Source organism: Passer domesticus, chromosome 9, assembly GCF_036417665.1.
Source record: "Passer domesticus isolate bPasDom1 chromosome 9, bPasDom1.hap1, whole genome shotgun sequence".
Lineage (NCBI taxonomy): Eukaryota > Metazoa > Chordata > Aves > Passeriformes > Passeridae > Passer > Passer domesticus.
Window position 1 is genome coordinate 7,165,576 of NC_087482.1, and position 16,980 is coordinate 7,182,555.

Sequence of the window (16,980 nt, forward strand, 5' to 3'; positions counted from 1 at the left end):
ACGCCGTGCCCGGCACAGCAGGAAGGGATCCATGGCAGCCTCGCTGCCCCGCTGCTGCTTTCACGCCCTGCAGGGCTGTTTCTCAGCCTGGCCTGGCTGCAGCTTCTGCCCAGTCTCTGCAGGAAGGCATTTGGCATCAGCTGGCAGACAGCCCCAAATGCACCACAGGCCATGCCCACCCTCAGATGCCCTGCAATTTCCTGGTGTCCAGGCAGTTCAGATGTTGGGGCTGTTTGGGGAAGGAAGCAGCCTTGGGTTGTCCCAAAATCCTGGGTGTTTTCTGATCCTTATGCATTCCTTTCACAAGTGATGCCTCCTGAAATTGTCCCCTTCCCCATTCCCAGTCAGGAATGTTTTCATCTGATGCAGCTGTCTCTTTTCCATTCTCCAGAAATGAAAGGAGAGCCTGCGGAGAAAGAAGCATTTCCCGGAGGAAGCAGTGGTTGCATGCCAGCCTCAGCTCCAGGAAGGGAGGCCATGCCAGGCACAGGCACAGGAGGTAATTGCTGTGCCTCTGGGCCTGAGCCCTGCTGAGGCTTGAGCTGCCCTCTCTGCTGTTTGGCAGTGCGGGCACAGCCTGGACTAGAGCAGCACAGCCCAGGGGAATTATCCCGAGCAGGCTCAGGGCACTGAGCAGTCCTGCTGGGGTCCCTCCATGGGAGACATGTCCTGAAACCTGGGAGCGACTGCACGGGGTGCCCACGGTGGGGAAAGGACAGAGGGGGAGAGCAAGGCTCCAGTGTGTCCTGAGAGGGCCTGGCTGTTTGCCCTTGGGATCTGGGGGGTTTCCCCACAGAAGGAGGGCAGGAGGGACAGAGGGAGGGCAGGATGGATAGCTGTGGCACTGCCTGCTGCAGTTTTCCCCCATGCTTTAGGGAGGATTTCTTCTGTGTGGGAGGGGGAGAGTCCCAGGTCCCTGCACTGCTGCAGCCACCCCTCCCAGGGATGTTGCTGAGGGCAGGGAAAGAGTGTGGAGAGTGACCAGGAGCCAGCCCAGAGCTCCCCAGGCCCCTGGGCAGCTTTGGCCATGTCTATTCACATCTGGCTCCCATGGCCTTACCCGACTCCCTGGCAGTGCCCAGTTCCCTGTGGCAGAAAGAGATCCCAGCACACACTGGAAAATGTTCTCATCTGTGCTGCATTGTAGATGAGGGTGCTGGGAAGGCTTCTCCATCAGCTTGGATGAAGAAAGTTTTGAAGCCCTTGGAGCCTCCTGCAGGTATGTTCTCGGTGTGTCACCAAGGAAGAATTGTAGACAAGCGGGCAGGCACCAGGTGACAGAAGCTTCTGTGGCTGTTGTGTTACAGATGTGTCTACAGGGAAGACTTCTCCAGCTTCTCCAGCTGCTACCTTGGATGCTGCACTCAAGCCCAGCTCCCATCTCAGGGGTGAGTAGTGTGTCCCTGCTGAGCCCACAGGCTGAGCCCTGCTTTTCTGGGATCCATTCCTGAGAAATGGAAATATTTTTCTCTAAGGTACTCCAACAGGGAAAATCCAAGATACAACAGATAAGATATCCCTGGAACCATCCAAACAGATGAGGCAAGAGCTGAAGGAACCCCTGCCGACAAGAGAAGGTGGGTGCATTTCCCTCATGCTTCCCCTGGGAGTCAGCAGCCGGGGGCTTTGGCTGCACATCTGGACACGCCATGCCCGGCACAGCAGGAAGGGATCCATGGCAGCCTTGCTGCCCCGCTGCTGCTTTCACGCCCTGCAGGGCTGTTTCCCAGCCTGGCCTGGCTGCAGCTTCTGCCTAGCCTCTGCAGGAAGGCATTTGGCATCAGCTGACAGGCCATGCCCAAACTGTAACACACCCTGAGATCCCCCACTATATCCAGCCCTGCAGCTTAGGAAAAGGGTGGCTGTTTGGTGGTGGAAGTGCTCTCATCATGCCACTGTAACCTGGCCATTTTCCTGCTCCATAAATTTCACAAATATTACCTCTGATGCCACCGCCCAAGTGGGGAACAGCCCCATCTGATGCAGCTGTCTCCCTTCCTTTGTCAAGAGATGGACATAGTGCTTCAGTGGAAGGTGGCATTTCTTGAAGGAAGCACTCCATCTTCGGTGCCAGCCCCTGCTGCAGGAAGGAAGGCGATGGCAGACACGGGCACAGGCACAGCAGGTAATTGCTGTGCCGGGCTCAGGCCTGGCCGGGGCTGTGTGGCAGCAGCTCTTCCCCCAGGGTCTGCCCTTGCCCGGCCCGGCAGCAGCCAAAGCTGGAGGCGCCTGGGCCCCCAGGCCTCTGGAGCTGGTTCAGAGCCCCGGGGAAACGGGACTGGTGCAGCAACGTCCCTGGCGCTGCAGCTGCTGCGGAGCTGGCCCTGAGTGCCCAGAGGCCCAAGGCACAGGAGCAGCCCCGAGCGGGAGCCCTGCCGCCAGCCCAGGGCCAGAGCCAGCCCTGGCACACAATGGAAAGAGTTCTCATCTAGGTTTGCTTCCAGACTGGGATGCTGGGAAGGATTCTCCATTAGCCTGGCGCTCTGAAGTTGTGAAGCCCTCTGAGCATTCTGCAGGTATGTTCTCACTGTCCCACCAAGGCGTAATGTTTGACTGACTGGTAAGAACGAGGTGACAGAAGCTTCTGTGGCTGTTGTGTTACAGGCGTGTCTGCAGGGACGACCTCACCAACTCCTACCTTGGATGCTGCACAAAAGGCCAGCTCCCATGGCAGGGGTGAGTAGTGTGTCCCTGCTGACCCCTCAGGCTGAGCCCTGCTTTTGTGGGGTCCATTGCTGGGAAATGGAACTACTTTCTCTTAAGGTCCTCTGACAGGAAAGACCAAAGACATGGCAGGCAGGAAATTCCAGGACCCATTAGAAATCATGTGGCAAATGCTGAAGGAATGTCTGCAGAGAAGACAAGGTGGGTGCATTTCCCTCATGCTGCTCCTGGGACTCAGCAGCCGGGGGCTTTGGCTGCACATCTGGACACGCCGTGCCCGGCACAGCAGGAAGGGATCCATGGCAGCCTCGCTGCCCCGCTGCTGCTTTCACGCCCTGCAGGGCTGTTTCCCAGCCTGGCCTGGCTGCAGCTTCTGCCCAGTCTCTGCAGGAAGGCATTTGGCATCAGCTGGCAGACAGCCCCAAATGCACCACAGGCCATGCCCACCCTCAGATGCCCTGCAATTTCCTGGTGTCCAGGCAGATCAGATGTTGGGGCTGTTTGGGGAAGGAAGCAGCCTTGGGTTGTCCCAAAATCCTGGGTGTTTTCTGATCCTTATGCATTCCTTTCACAAGTGATGCCTCCTGAAATTGTCCCCTTCCCCATTCCCAGTCAGGAATGTTTTCATCTGATGCAGCTGTCTCTTTTCCATTCTCCAGAAATGAAAGGAGAGCCTGCGGAGAAAGAAGCATTTCCCGGAGGAAGCAGTGGTTGCATGCCAGCCTCAGCTCCAGGAAGGGAGGCCATGCCAGGCACAGGCACAGGAGGTAATTGCTGTGCCTCTGGGCCTGAGCCCTGCTGAGGCTTGAGCTGCCCTCTCTGCTGTTTGGCAGTGCGGGCACAGCCTGGACTAGAGCAGCACAGCCCAGGGGAATTATCCCGAGCAGGCTCAGGGCACTGAGCAGTCCTGCTGGGGTCCCTCCATGGGAGACATGTCCTGAAACCTGGGAGCGACTGCACGGGGTGCCCACGGTGGGGAAAGGACAGAGGGGGAGAGCAAGGCTCCAGTGTGTCCTGAGAGGGCCTGGCTGTTTGCCCTTGGGATCTGGGGGGTTTCCCCACAGAAGGAGGGCAGGAGGGACAGAGGGAGGGCAGGATGGATAGCTGTGGCACTGCCTGCTGCAGTTTTCCCCCATGCTTTAGGGAGGATTTCTTCTGTGTGGGAGGGGGAGAGTCCCAGGTCCCTGCACTGCTGCAGCCACCCCTCCCAGGGATGTTGCTGAGGGCAGGGAAAGAGTGTGGAGAGTGACCAGGAGCCAGCCCAGAGCTCCCCAGGCCCCTGGGCAGCTTTGGCCATGTCTATTCACATCTGGCTCCCATGGCCTTACCCGACTCCCTGGCAGTGCCCAGTTCCCTGTGGCAGAAAGAGATCCCAGCACACACTGGAAAATGTTCTCATCTGTGCTGCATTGTAGATGAGGGTGCTGGGAAGGCTTCTCCATCAGCTTGGATGAAGAAAGTTTTGAAGCCCTTGGAGCCTCCTGCAGGTATGTTCTCGGTGTGTCACCAAGGAAGAATTGTAGACAAGCGGGCAGGCACCAGGTGACAGAAGCTTCTGTGGCTGTTGTGTTACAGATGTGTCTACAGGGAAGACTTCTCCAGCTTCTCCAGCTGCTACCTTGGATGCTGCACTCAAGCCCAGCTCCCATCTCAGGAGTGAGTAGTGTGTCCCTGCTGACCCCACAGGCTGAGCCCTGCTTTTCTGGGATCCAATCCTGGGAAATGGAAATATTTTTCTCTAAGGTACTCCAACAGGGAAAATCCAAGATACAACAGATAAGATATCCCTGGAACCATCCAAACAGATGAGGCAAGAGCTGAAGGAACCCCTGCAGACAAGAGAAGGTGGGTGCATTTCCCTCATGCTTCCCCTGGGAGTCAGCAGCCGGGGGCTTTGGCTGCACTTCTGGACACGCCATGCCCGGCACAGCAGGAAGGGATCCATGGCAGCCTCGCTGCCCCGCTGCTGCTTTCACGCCCTGCAGGGCTGTTTCCCAGCCTGGCCTTGCTGCAGCTTCTGCCTAGCCTCTGCAGGAAGGCATTTGGCATCAGCTGACAGGCCATGCCCAAACTGTAACACACCCTGAGATCCCCCACTATATCCAGCCCTGCAGCTTAGGAAAAGGGTGGCTGTTTGGTGGTGGAAGTGCTCTCATCATGCCACTGTAACCTGGCCATTTTCCTGCTCCAAAAATTCACAAATATTACCTCTGATGCCACCGCCCAAGTGGGGAACAGCCCCATCTGATGCAGCTGTCTCCCTTCCTTTGTCAAGAGATGGACATAGTGCTTCAGTGGAAGGTGGCATTTCTTGAAGGAAGCACTCCATCTTCGGTGCCAGCCCCTGCTGCAGGAAGGAAGGCGATGGCAGACACGGGCACAGGCACAGCAGGTAATTGCTGTGCCGGGCTCAGGCCTGGCCGGGGCTGTGTGGCAGCAGCTCTTCCCCCAGGGCCTGCCCTTGCCCGGCCCGGCAGCAGCCAAAGCTGGAGGCGCCTCGGCTTCCAGGCCTCTGGAGCTGGTTCAGAGTCCCGGGGAAACAGGACTGGTGCAGCAACGTCCCTGGCGCTGCAGCTGCTGCGGAGCTGGCCCTGAGTGCCCAGAGGCCCAAGGCACAGGAGCAGCCCCGAGCGGGAGCCCTGCCGCCAGCCCAGGGCCAGAGCCAGCCCTGGCACACAATGGAAACAGTTCTCATCTTGGTTTGCTTCCAGACTGGGATGCTGGGAAGGATTCTCCATTAGCCTGGCGCTCTGAAGTTGTGAAGCCCTCTGAGCATTCTGCAGGTATGTTCTCACTGTCCCACCAAGGCGTAATGTTTGACTGACTGGTAAGAACGAGGTGACAGAAGCTTCTGTGGCTGTTGTGTTACAGGCGTGTCTGCAGGGACGACCTCACCAACTCCTACCTTGGATGCTGCACAAAAGGCCAGCTCCCATGGCAGGGGTGAGTAGTGTGTCCCTGCTGACCCCTCAGGCTGAGCCCTGCTTTTGTGGGGTCCATTGCTGGGAAATGGAACTACTTTCTCTTAAGGTCCTCTGACAGGAGAGACCAAAGACATGGCAGGCAGGAAATTCCAGGACCCATTAGAAATCATGTGGCAAATGCTGAAGGAACGTCTGCAGAGAAGACAAGGTGGGTGCATTTCCCTCATGCTGCTCCTGGGACTCAGCAGCCGGGGGCTTTGGCTGCACATCTGGACACGCCGTGCCCGGCACAGCAGGAAGGGATCCATGGCAGCCTCGCTGCCCCGCTGCTGCTTTCACGCCCTGCAGGGCTGTTTGCCAGCCTGGCCTGGCTGCAGCTTCTGCCCAGTCTCTGCAGGAAGGCATTTGGCATCAGCTGGCAGACAGCCCCAAATGCACCACAGGCCATGCCCACCCTCAGATGCCCTGCAATTTCCTGGTGTCCAGGCAGATCAGATGTTGGGGCTGTTTGGGGAAGGAAGCAGCCTTGGGTTGTCCCAAAATCCTGGGTGTTTTCTGATCCTTATGCATTCCTTTCACAAGTGATGCCTCCTGAAATTGTCCCCTTCCCCATTCCCAGTCAGGAATGTTTTCATCTGATGCAGCTGTCTCTTTTCCATTCTCCAGAAATGAAAGGAGAGCCTGCGGAGAAAGAGGCATTTCCCGGAGGAAGCAGTGGTTGCATGCCAGCCTCAGCTCCAGGAAGGGAGGCCATGCCAGGCACAGGCACAGGAGGTAATTGCTGTGCCTCTGGGCCTGAGCCCTGCTGAGGCTTGAGCTGCCCTCTCTGCTGTTTGGCAGTGCGGGCACAGCCTGGACTAGAGCAGCACAGCCCAGGGGAATTATCCCGAGCAGGCTCAGGGCACTGAGCAGTCCTGCTGGGGTCCCTCCATGGGAGACATGTCCTGAAACCTGGGAGCGACTGCACGGGGTGCCCACGGTGGGGAAAGGACAGAGGGGGAGAGCAAGGCTCCAGTGTGTCCTGAGAGGGCCTGGCTGTTTGCCCTTGGGATCTGGGGGGTTTCCCCACAGAAGGAGGGCAGGAGGGACAGAGGGAGGGCAGGATGGATAGCTGTGGCACTGCCTGCTGCAGTTTTCCCCCATGCTTTAGGGAGGATTTCTTCTGTGTGTGAGGGGGAGAGTCCCAGGTCCCTGCACTGCTGCAGCCACCCCTCCCAGGGATGTTGCTGAGGGCAGGGAAAGAGTGTGGAGAGTGACCAGGAGCCAGCCCAGAGCTCCCCAGGCCCCTGGGCAGCTTTGGCCATGTCTATTCACATCTGGCTCCCATGGCCTTACCCGACTCCCTGGCAGTGCCCAGTTCCCTGTGGCAGAAAGAGATCCCAGCACACACTGGAAAATGTTCTCATCTGTGCTGCATTGTAGATGAGGGTGCTGGGAAGGCTTCTCCATCAGCTTGGATGAAGAAAGTTTTGAAGCCCTTGGAGCCTCCTGCAGGTATGTTCTCGGTGTGTCACCAAGGAAGAATTGTAGACAAGCGGGCAGGCACCAGGTGACAGAAGCTTCTGTGGCTGTTGTGTTACAGATGTGTCTACAGGGAAGACTTCTCCAGCTTCTCCAGCTGCTACCTTGGATGCTGCACTCAAGCCCAGCTCCCATCTCAGGAGTGAGTAGTGTGTCCCTGCTGACCCCACAGGCTGAGCCCTGCTTTTCTGGGATCCAATCCTGGGAAATGGAAATATTTTTCTCTAAGGTACTCCAACAGGGAAAATCCAAGATACAACAGATAAGATATCCCTGGAACCATCCAAACAGATGAGGCAAGAGCTGAAGGAACCCCTGCAGACAAGAGAAGGTGGGTGCATTTCCCTCATGCTTCCCCTGGGAGTCAGCAGCCGGGGGCTTTGGCTGCACTTCTGGACACGCCATGCCCGGCACAGCAGGAAGGGATCCATGGCAGCCTCGCTGCCCCGCTGCTGCTTTCACGCCCTGCAGGGCTGTTTCCCAGCCTGGCCTTGCTGCAGCTTCTGCCTAGCCTCTGCAGGAAGGCATTTGGCATCAGCTGACAGGCCATGCCCAAACTGTAACACACCCTGAGATCCCCCACTATATCCAGCCCTGCAGCTTAGGAAAAGGGTGGCTGTTTGGTGGTGGAAGTGCTCTCATCATGCCACTGTAACCTGGCCATTTTCCTGCTCCATAAATTTCACAAATATTACCTCTGATGCCACCGCCCAAGTGGGGAACAGCCCCATCTGATGCAGCTGTCTCCCTTCCTTTGTCAAGAGATGGACATAGTGCTTCAGTGGAAGGTGGCATTTCTTGAAGGAAGCACTCCATCTTCGGTGCCAGCCCCTGCTGCAGGAAGGAAGGCGATGGCAGACACGGGCACAGGCACAGCAGGTAATTGCTGTGCCGGGCTCAGGCCTGGCCGGGGCTGTGTGGCAGCAGCTCTTCCCCCAGGGTCTGCCCTTGCCCGGCCCGGCAGCAGCCAAAGCTGGAGGCGCCTGGGCCCCCAGGCCTCTGGAGCTGGTTCAGAGCCCCGGGGAAACGGGACTGGTGCAGCAACGTCCCTGGCGCTGCAGCTGCTGCGGAGCTGGCCCTGAGTGCCCAGAGGCCCAAGGCACAGGAGCAGCCCCGAGCGGGAGCCCTGCCGCCAGCCCAGGGCCAGAGCCAGCCCTGGCACACAATGGAAACAGTTCTCATCTAGGTTTGCTTCCAGACTGGGATGCTGGGAAGGATTCTCCATTAGCCTGGCGCTCTGAAGTTGTGAAGCCCTCTGAGCATTCTGCAGGTATGTTCTCACTGTCCCACCAAGGCGTAATGTTTGACTGACTGGTAAGAACGAGGTGACAGAAGCTTCTGTGGCTGTTGTGTTACAGGCGTGTCTGCAGGGACGACCTCACCAACTCCTACCTTGGATGCTGCACAAAAGGCCAGCTCCCATGGCAGGGGTGAGTAGTGTGTCCCTGCTGACCCCTCAGGCTGAGCCCTGCTTTTGTGGGGTCCATTGCTGGGAAATGGAACTACTTTCTCTTAAGGTCCTCTGACAGGAGAGACCAAAGACATGGCAGGCAGGAAATTCCAGGACCCATTAGAAATCATGTGGCAAATGCTGAAGGAACGTCTGCAGAGAAGACAAGGTGGGTGCATTTCCCTCATGCTGCTCCTGGGACTCAGCAGCCGGGGGCTTTGGCTGCACATCTGGACACGCCGTGCCCGGCACAGCAGGAAGGGATCCATGGCAGCCTCGCTGCCCCGCTGCTGCTTTCACGCCCTGCAGGGCTGTTTGCCAGCCTGGCCTGGCTGCAGCTTCTGCCCAGTCTCTGCAGGAAGGCATTTGGCATCAGCTGGCAGACAGCCCCAAATGCACCACAGGCCATGCCCACCCTCAGATGCCCTGCAATTTCCTGGTGTCCAGGCAGATCAGATGTTGGGGCTGTTTGGGGAAGGAAGCAGCCTTGGGTTGTCCCAAAATCCTGGGTGTTTTCTGATCCTTATGCATTCCTTTCACAAGTGATGCCTCCTGAAATTGTCCCCTTCCCCATTCCCAGTCAGGAATGTTTTCATCTGATGCAGCTGTCTCTTTTCCATTCTCCAGAAATGAAAGGAGAGCCTGCGGAGAAAGAGGCATTTCCCGGAGGAAGCAGTGGTTGCATGCCAGCCTCAGCTCCAGGAAGGGAGGCCATGCCAGGCACAGGCACAGGAGGTAATTGCTGTGCCTCTGGGCCTGAGCCCTGCTGAGGCTTGAGCTGCCCTCTCTGCTGTTTGGCAGTGCGGGCACAGCCTGGACTAGAGCAGCACAGCCCAGGGGAATTATCCCGAGCAGGCTCAGGGCACTGAGCAGTCCTGCTGGGGTCCCTCCATGGGAGACATGTCCTGAAACCTGGGAGCGACTGCACGGGGTGCCCACGGTGGGGAAAGGACAGAGGGGGAGAGCAAGGCTCCAGTGTGTCCTGAGAGGGCCTGGCTGTTTGCCCTTGGGATCTGGGGGGTTTCCCCACAGAAGGAGGGCAGGAGGGACAGAGGGAGGGCAGGATGGATAGCTGTGGCACTGCCTGCTGCAGTTTTCCCCCATGCTTTAGGGAGGATTTCTTCTGTGTGTGAGGGGGAGAGTCCCAGGTCCCTGCACTGCTGCAGCCACCCCTCCCAGGGATGTTGCTGAGGGCAGGGAAAGAGTGTGGAGAGTGACCAGGAGCCAGCCCAGAGCTCCCCAGGCCCCTGGGCAGCTTTGGCCATGTCTATTCACATCTGGCTCCCATGGCCTTAGCCGACTCCCTGGCAGTGCCCAGTTCCCTGTGGCAGAAAGAGATCCCAGCACACACTGGAAAATGTTCTCATCTGTGCTGCATTGTAGATGAGGGTGCTGGGAAGGCTTCTCCATCAGCTTGGATGAAGAAAGTTTTGAAGCCCTTGGAGCCTCCTGCAGGTATGTTCTCGGTGTGTCACCAAGGAAGAATTGTAGACAAGCGGGCAGGCACCAGGTGACAGAAGCTTCTGTGGCTGTTGTGTTACAGATGTGTCTACAGGGAAGACTTCTCCAGCTTCTCCAGCTGCTACCTTGGATGCTGCACTCAAGCCCAGCTCCCATCTCAGGAGTGAGTAGTGTGTCCCTGCTGACCCCACAGGCTGAGCCCTGCTTTTCTGGGATCCAATCCTGGGAAATGGAAATATTTTTCTCTAAGGTACTCCAACAGGGAAAATCCAAGATACAACAGATAAGATATCCCTGGAACCATCCAAACAGATGAGGCAAGAGCTGAAGGAACCCCTGCAGACAAGAGAAGGTGGGTGCATTTCCCTCATGCTTCCCCTGGGAGTCAGCAGCCGGGGGCTTTGGCTGCACTTCTGGACACGCCATGCCCGGCACAGCAGGAAGGGATCCATGGCAGCCTCGCTGCCCCGCTGCTGCTTTCACGCCCTGCAGGGCTGTTTCCCAGCCTGGCCTTGCTGCAGCTTCTGCCTAGCCTCTGCAGGAAGGCATTTGGCATCAGCTGACAGGCCATGCCCAAACTGTAACACACCCTGAGATCCCCCACTATATCCAGCCCTGCAGCTTAGGAAAAGGGTGGCTGTTTGGTGGTGGAAGTGCTCTCATCATGCCACTGTAACCTGGCCATTTTCCTGCTCCATAAATTTCACAAATATTACCTCTGATGCCACCGCCCAAGTGGGGAACAGCCCCATCTGATGCAGCTGTCTCCCTTCCTTTGTCAAGAGATGGACATAGTGCTTCAGTGGAAGGTGGCATTTCTTGAAGGAAGCACTCCATCTTCGGTGCCAGCCCCTGCTGCAGGAAGGAAGGCGATGGCAGACACGGGCACAGGCACAGCAGGTAATTGCTGTGCCGGGCTCAGGCCTGGCCGGGGCTGTGTGGCAGCAGCTCTTCCCCCAGGGTCTGCCCTTGCCCGGCCCGGCAGCAGCCAAAGCTGGAGGCGCCTGGGCCCCCAGGCCTCTGGAGCTGGTTCAGAGCCCCGGGGAAACGGGACTGGTGCAGCAACGTCCCTGGCGCTGCAGCTGCTGCGGAGCTGGCCCTGAGTGCCCAGAGGCCCAAGGCACAGGAGCAGCCCCGAGCGGGAGCCCTGCCGCCAGCCCAGGGCCAGAGCCAGCCCTGGCACACAATGGAAACAGTTCTCATCTAGGTTTGCTTCCAGACTGGGATGCTGGGAAGGATTCTCCATTAGCCTGGCGCTCTGAAGTTGTGAAGCCCTCTGAGCATTCTGCAGGTATGTTCTCACTGTCCCACCAAGGCGTAATGTTTGACTGACTGGTAAGAACGAGGTGACAGAAGCTTCTGTGGCTGTTGTGTTACAGGCGTGTCTGCAGGGACGACCTCACCAACTCCTACCTTGGATGCTGCACAAAAGGCCAGCTCCCATGGCAGGGGTGAGTAGTGTGTCCCTGCTGACCCCTCAGGCTGAGCCCTGCTTTTGTGGGGTCCATTGCTGGGAAATGGAACTACTTTCTCTTAAGGTCCTCTGACAGGAGAGACCAAAGACATGGCAGGCAGGAAATTCCAGGACCCATTAGAAATCATGTGGCAAATGCTGAAGGAATGTCTGCAGAGAAGACAAGGTGGGTGCATTTCCCTCATGCTGCTCCTGGGACTCAGCAGCCGGGGGCTTTGGCTGCACATCTGGACACGCCGTGCCCGGCACAGCAGGAAGGGATCCATGGCAGCCTCGCTGCCCCGCTGCTGCTTTCACGCCCTGCAGGGCTGTTTCCCAGCCTGGCCTGGCTGCAGCTTCTGCCCAGTCTCTGCAGGAAGGCATTTGGCATCAGCTGGCAGACAGCCCCAAATGCACCACAGGCCATGCCCACCCTCAGATGCCCTGCAATTTCCTGGTGTCCAGGCAGATCAGATGTTGGGGCTGTTTGGGGAAGGAAGCAGCCTTGGGTTGTCCCAAAATCCTGGGTGTTTTCTGATCCTTATGCATTCCTTTCACAAGTGATGCCTCCTGAAATTGTCCCCTTCCCCATTCCCAGTCAGGAATGTTTTCATCTGATGCAGCTGTCTCTTTTCCATTCTCCAGAAATGAAAGGAGAGCCTGCGGAGAAAGAAGCATTTCCCGGAGGAAGCAGTGGTTGCATGCCAGCCTCAGCTCCAGGAAGGGAGGCCATGCCAGGCACAGGCACAGGAGGTAATTGCTGTGCCTCTGGGCCTGAGCCCTGCTGAGGCTTGAGCTGCCCTCTCTGCTGTTTGGCAGTGCGGGCACAGCCTGGACTAGAGCAGCACAGCCCAGGGGAATTATCCCGAGCAGGCTCAGGGCACTGAGCAGTCCTGCTGGGGTCCCTCCATGGGAGACATGTCCTGAAACCTGGGAGCGACTGCACGGGGTGCCCACGGTGGGGAAAGGACAGAGGGGGAGAGCAAGGCTCCAGTGTGTCCTGAGAGGGCCTGGCTGTTTGCCCTTGGGATCTGGGGGGTTTCCCCACAGAAGGAGGGCAGGAGGGACAGAGGGAGGGCAGGATGGATAGCTGTGGCACTGCCTGCTGCAGTTTTCCCCCATGCTTTAGGGAGGATTTCTTCTGTGTGGGAGGGGGAGAGTCCCAGGTCCCTGCACTGCTGCAGCCACCCCTCCCAGGGATGTTGCTGAGGGCAGGGAAAGAGTGTGGAGAGTGACCAGGAGCCAGCCCAGAGCTCCCCAGGCCCCTGGGCAGCTTTGGCCATGTCTATTCACATCTGGCTCCCATGGCCTTACCCGACTCCCTGGCAGTGCCCAGTTCCCTGTGGCAGAAAGAGATCCCAGCACACACTGGAAAATGTTCTCATCTGTGCTGCATTGTAGATGAGGGTGCTGGGAAGGCTTCTCCATCAGCTTGGATGAAGAAAGTTTTGAAGCCCTTGGAGCCTCCTGCAGGTATGTTCTCGGTGTGTCACCAAGGAAGAATTGTAGACAAGCGGGCAGGCACCAGGTGACAGAAGCTTCTGTGGCTGTTGTGTTACAGATGTGTCTACAGGGAAGACTTCTCCAGCTTCTCCAGCTGCTACCTTGGATGCTGCACTCAAGCCCAGCTCCCATCTCAGGAGTGAGTAGTGTGTCCCTGCTGACCCCACAGGCTGAGCCCTGCTTTTCTGGGATCCAATCCTGGGAAATGGAAATATTTTTCTCTAAGGTACTCCAACAGGGAAAATCCAAGATACAACAGATAAGATATCCCTGGAACCATCCAAACAGATGAGGCAAGAGCTGAAGGAACCCCTGCAGACAAGAGAAGGTGGGTGCATTTCCCTCATGCTTCCCCTGGGAGTCAGCAGCCGGGGGCTTTGGCTGCACTTCTGGACACGCCATGCCCGGCACAGCAGGAAGGGATCCATGGCAGCCTCGCTGCCCCGCTGCTGCTTTCACGCCCTGCAGGGCTGTTTCCCAGCCTGGCCTTGCTGCAGCTTCTGCCTAGCCTCTGCAGGAAGGCATTTGGCATCAGCTGACAGGCCATGCCCAAACTGTAACACACCCTGAGATCCCCCACTATATCCAGCCCTGCAGCTTAGGAAAAGGGTGGCTGTTTGGTGGTGGAAGTGCTCTCATCATGCCACTGTAACCTGGCCATTTTCCTGCTCCAAAAATTCACAAATATTACCTCTGATGCCACCGCCCAAGTGGGGAACAGCCCCATCTGATGCAGCTGTCTCCCTTCCTTTGTCAAGAGATGGACATAGTGCTTCAGTGGAAGGTGGCATTTCTTGAAGGAAGCACTCCATCTTCGGTGCCAGCCCCTGCTGCAGGAAGGAAGGCGATGGCAGACACGGGCACAGGCACAGCAGGTAATTGCTGTGCCGGGCTCAGGCCTGGCCGGGGCTGTGTGGCAGCAGCTCTTCCCCCAGGGCCTGCCCTTGCCCGGCCCGGCAGCAGCCAAAGCTGGAGGCGCCTCGGCTTCCAGGCCTCTGGAGCTGGTTCAGAGTCCCGGGGAAACAGGACTGGTGCAGCAACATCCCTGGCGCTGCAGCTGCTGCGGAGCTGGCCCTGAGTGCCCAGAGGCCCAAGGCACAGGAGCAGCCCCGAGCGGGAGCCCTGCCGCCAGCCCAGGGCCAGAGCCAGCCCTGGCACACAATGGAAACAGTTCTCATCTTGGTTTGCTTCCAGACTGGGATGCTGGGAAGGATTCTCCATTAGCCTGGCGCTCTGAAGTTGTGAAGCCCTCTGAGCATTCTGCAGGTATGTTCTCACTGTCCCACCAAGGCGTAATGTTTGACTGACTGGTAAGAACGAGGTGACAGAAGCTTCTGTGGCTGTTGTGTTACAGGCGTGTCTGCAGGGACGACCTCACCAACTCCTACCTTGGATGCTGCACAAAAGGCCAGCTCCCATGGCAGGGGTGAGTAGTGTGTCCCTGCTGACCCCTCAGGCTGAGCCCTGCTTTTGTGGGGTCCATTGCTGGGAAATGGAACTACTTTCTCTTAAGGTCCTCTGACAGGAGAGACCAAAGACATGGCAGGCAGGAAATTCCAGGACCCATTAGAAATCATGTGGCAAATGCTGAAGGAACGTCTGCAGAGAAGACAAGGTGGGTGCATTTCCCTCATGCTGCTCCTGGGACTCAGCAGCCGGGGGCTTTGGCTGCACATCTGGACACGCCGTGCCCGGCACAGCAGGAAGGGATCCATGGCAGCCTCGCTGCCCCGCTGCTGCTTTCACGCCCTGCAGGGCTGTTTGCCAGCCTGGCCTGGCTGCAGCTTCTGCCCAGTCTCTGCAGGAAGGCATTTGGCATCAGCTGGCAGACAGCCCCAAATGCACCACAGGCCATGCCCACCCTCAGATGCCCTGCAATTTCCTGGTGTCCAGGCAGATCAGATGTTGGGGCTGTTTGGGGAAGGAAGCAGCCTTGGGTTGTCCCAAAATCCTGGGTGTTTTCTGATCCTTATGCATTCCTTTCACAAGTGATGCCTCCTGAAATTGTCCCCTTCCCCATTCCCAGTCAGGAATGTTTTAATCTGATGCAGCTGTCTCTTTTCCATTCTCCAGAAATGAAAGGAGAGCCTGCGGAGAAAGAAGCATTTCCCGGAGGAAGCAGTGGTTGCATGCCAGCCTCAGCTCCAGGAAGGGAGGCCATGCCAGGCACAGGCACAGGAGGTAATTGCTGTGCCTCTGGGCCTGAGCCCTGCTGAGGCTTGAGCTGCCCTCTCTGCTGTTTGGCAGTGCGGGCACAGCCTGGACTAGAGCAGCACAGCCCAGGGGAATTATCCCGAGCAGGCTCAGGGCACTGAGCAGTCCTGCTGGGGTCCCTCCATGGGAGACATGTCCTGAAACCTGGGAGCGACTGCACGGGGTGCCCACGGTGGGGAAAGGACAGAGGGGGAGAGCAAGGCTCCAGTGTGTCCTGAGAGGGCCTGGCTGTTTGCCCTTGGGATCTGGGGGGTTTCCCCACAGAAGGAGGGCAGGAGGGACAGAGGGAGGGCAGGATGGATAGCTGTGGCACTGCCTGCTGCAGTTTTCCCCCATGCTTTAGGGAGGATTTCTTCTGTGTGTGAGGGGGAGAGTCCCAGGTCCCTGCACTGCTGCAGCCACCCCTCCCAGGGATGTTGCTGAGGGCAGGGAAAGAGTGTGGAGAGTGACCAGGAGCCAGCCCAGAGCTCCCCAGGCCCCTGGGCAGCTTTGGCCATGTCTATTCACATCTGGCTCCCATGGCCTTAGCCGACTCCCTGGCAGTGCCCAGTTCCCTGTGGCAGAAAGAGATCCCAGCACACACTGGAAAATGTTCTCATCTGTGCTGCATTGTAGATGAGGGTGCTGGGAAGGCTTCTCCATCAGCTTGGATGAATAAAGTTTTGAAGCCCTTGGAGCCTCCTGCAGGTATGTTCTCAGTGTGCCACCAAGGAAGAATTGTAGACAAGCGGGCAGGCACCAGGTGACAGAAGCTTCTGTGGCTGTTGTGTTACAGATGTGTCTGCAGGGAAGACTTCTCCAGCTTCTCCAGCTGCTACCTTGGATGCTGCACTCAAGCCCAGCTCCCATCTCAGGGGTGAGTAGTGTGTCCCTGCTGACCCGACAGGCTGAGCCCTGCTTTTCTGGGATCCATTCCTGGGAAATGGAAATATTTTTCTCTAAGGTACTCCAACAGGGAAAATCCAAGATACAACAGATAAGATATCCCTGGAACCATCCAAACAGATGAGGCAAGAGCTGAAGGAACCCCTGCAGACAAGAGAAGGTGGGTGCATTTCCCTCATGCTTCCCCTGGGACTCAGCAGCCGGGGGCTTTGGCTGCACATCTGGACACGCCGTGCCCGGCACAGTGGGAAGGGATCCATGGCAGCATTGCTGCCCCGCTGCTGCTTTCACGCCCTGCAGGGCTGTTTCCCAGCCTGGCCTGGCTGCAGCTTCTGCCTAGCCTCTGCAGGAAGGCATTTGGCATCAGCTGACAGGCCATGCCCAAACTGTAACACACCCTGAGATCCCCCACTATATCCAGCCCTGCAGCTTAGGAAAAGGGTGGCTGTTTGGTGGTGGAAGTGCTCTCATCATGCCACTGTAACCTGGCCATTTTCCTGCTCCATAAATTTCACAAATATTACCTCTGATGCCACCGCCCAAGTGGGGAACAGCCCCATCTGATGCAGCTGTCTCCCTTCCTTTGTCAAGAGATGGACATAGTGCTTCAGTGGAAGGTGGCATTTCTTGAAGGAAGCACTCCATCTTCGGTGCCAGCCCCTGCTGCAGGAAGGAAGGCGATGGCAGACACGGGCACAGGCACAGCAGGTAATTGCTGTGCCGGGCTCAGGCCTGGCCGGGGCTGTGTGGCAGCAGCTCTTCCCCCAGGGTCTGCCCTTGCCCGGCCCGGCAGCAGCCAAAGCTGGAGGCGCCTGGGCCCCCAGGCCTCTGGAGCTGGTTCAGAGCCCCGGGGAAACGGGACTGGTGCAGCAACGTCCCTGGCGCTGCAGCTGCTGCGGAGCTGG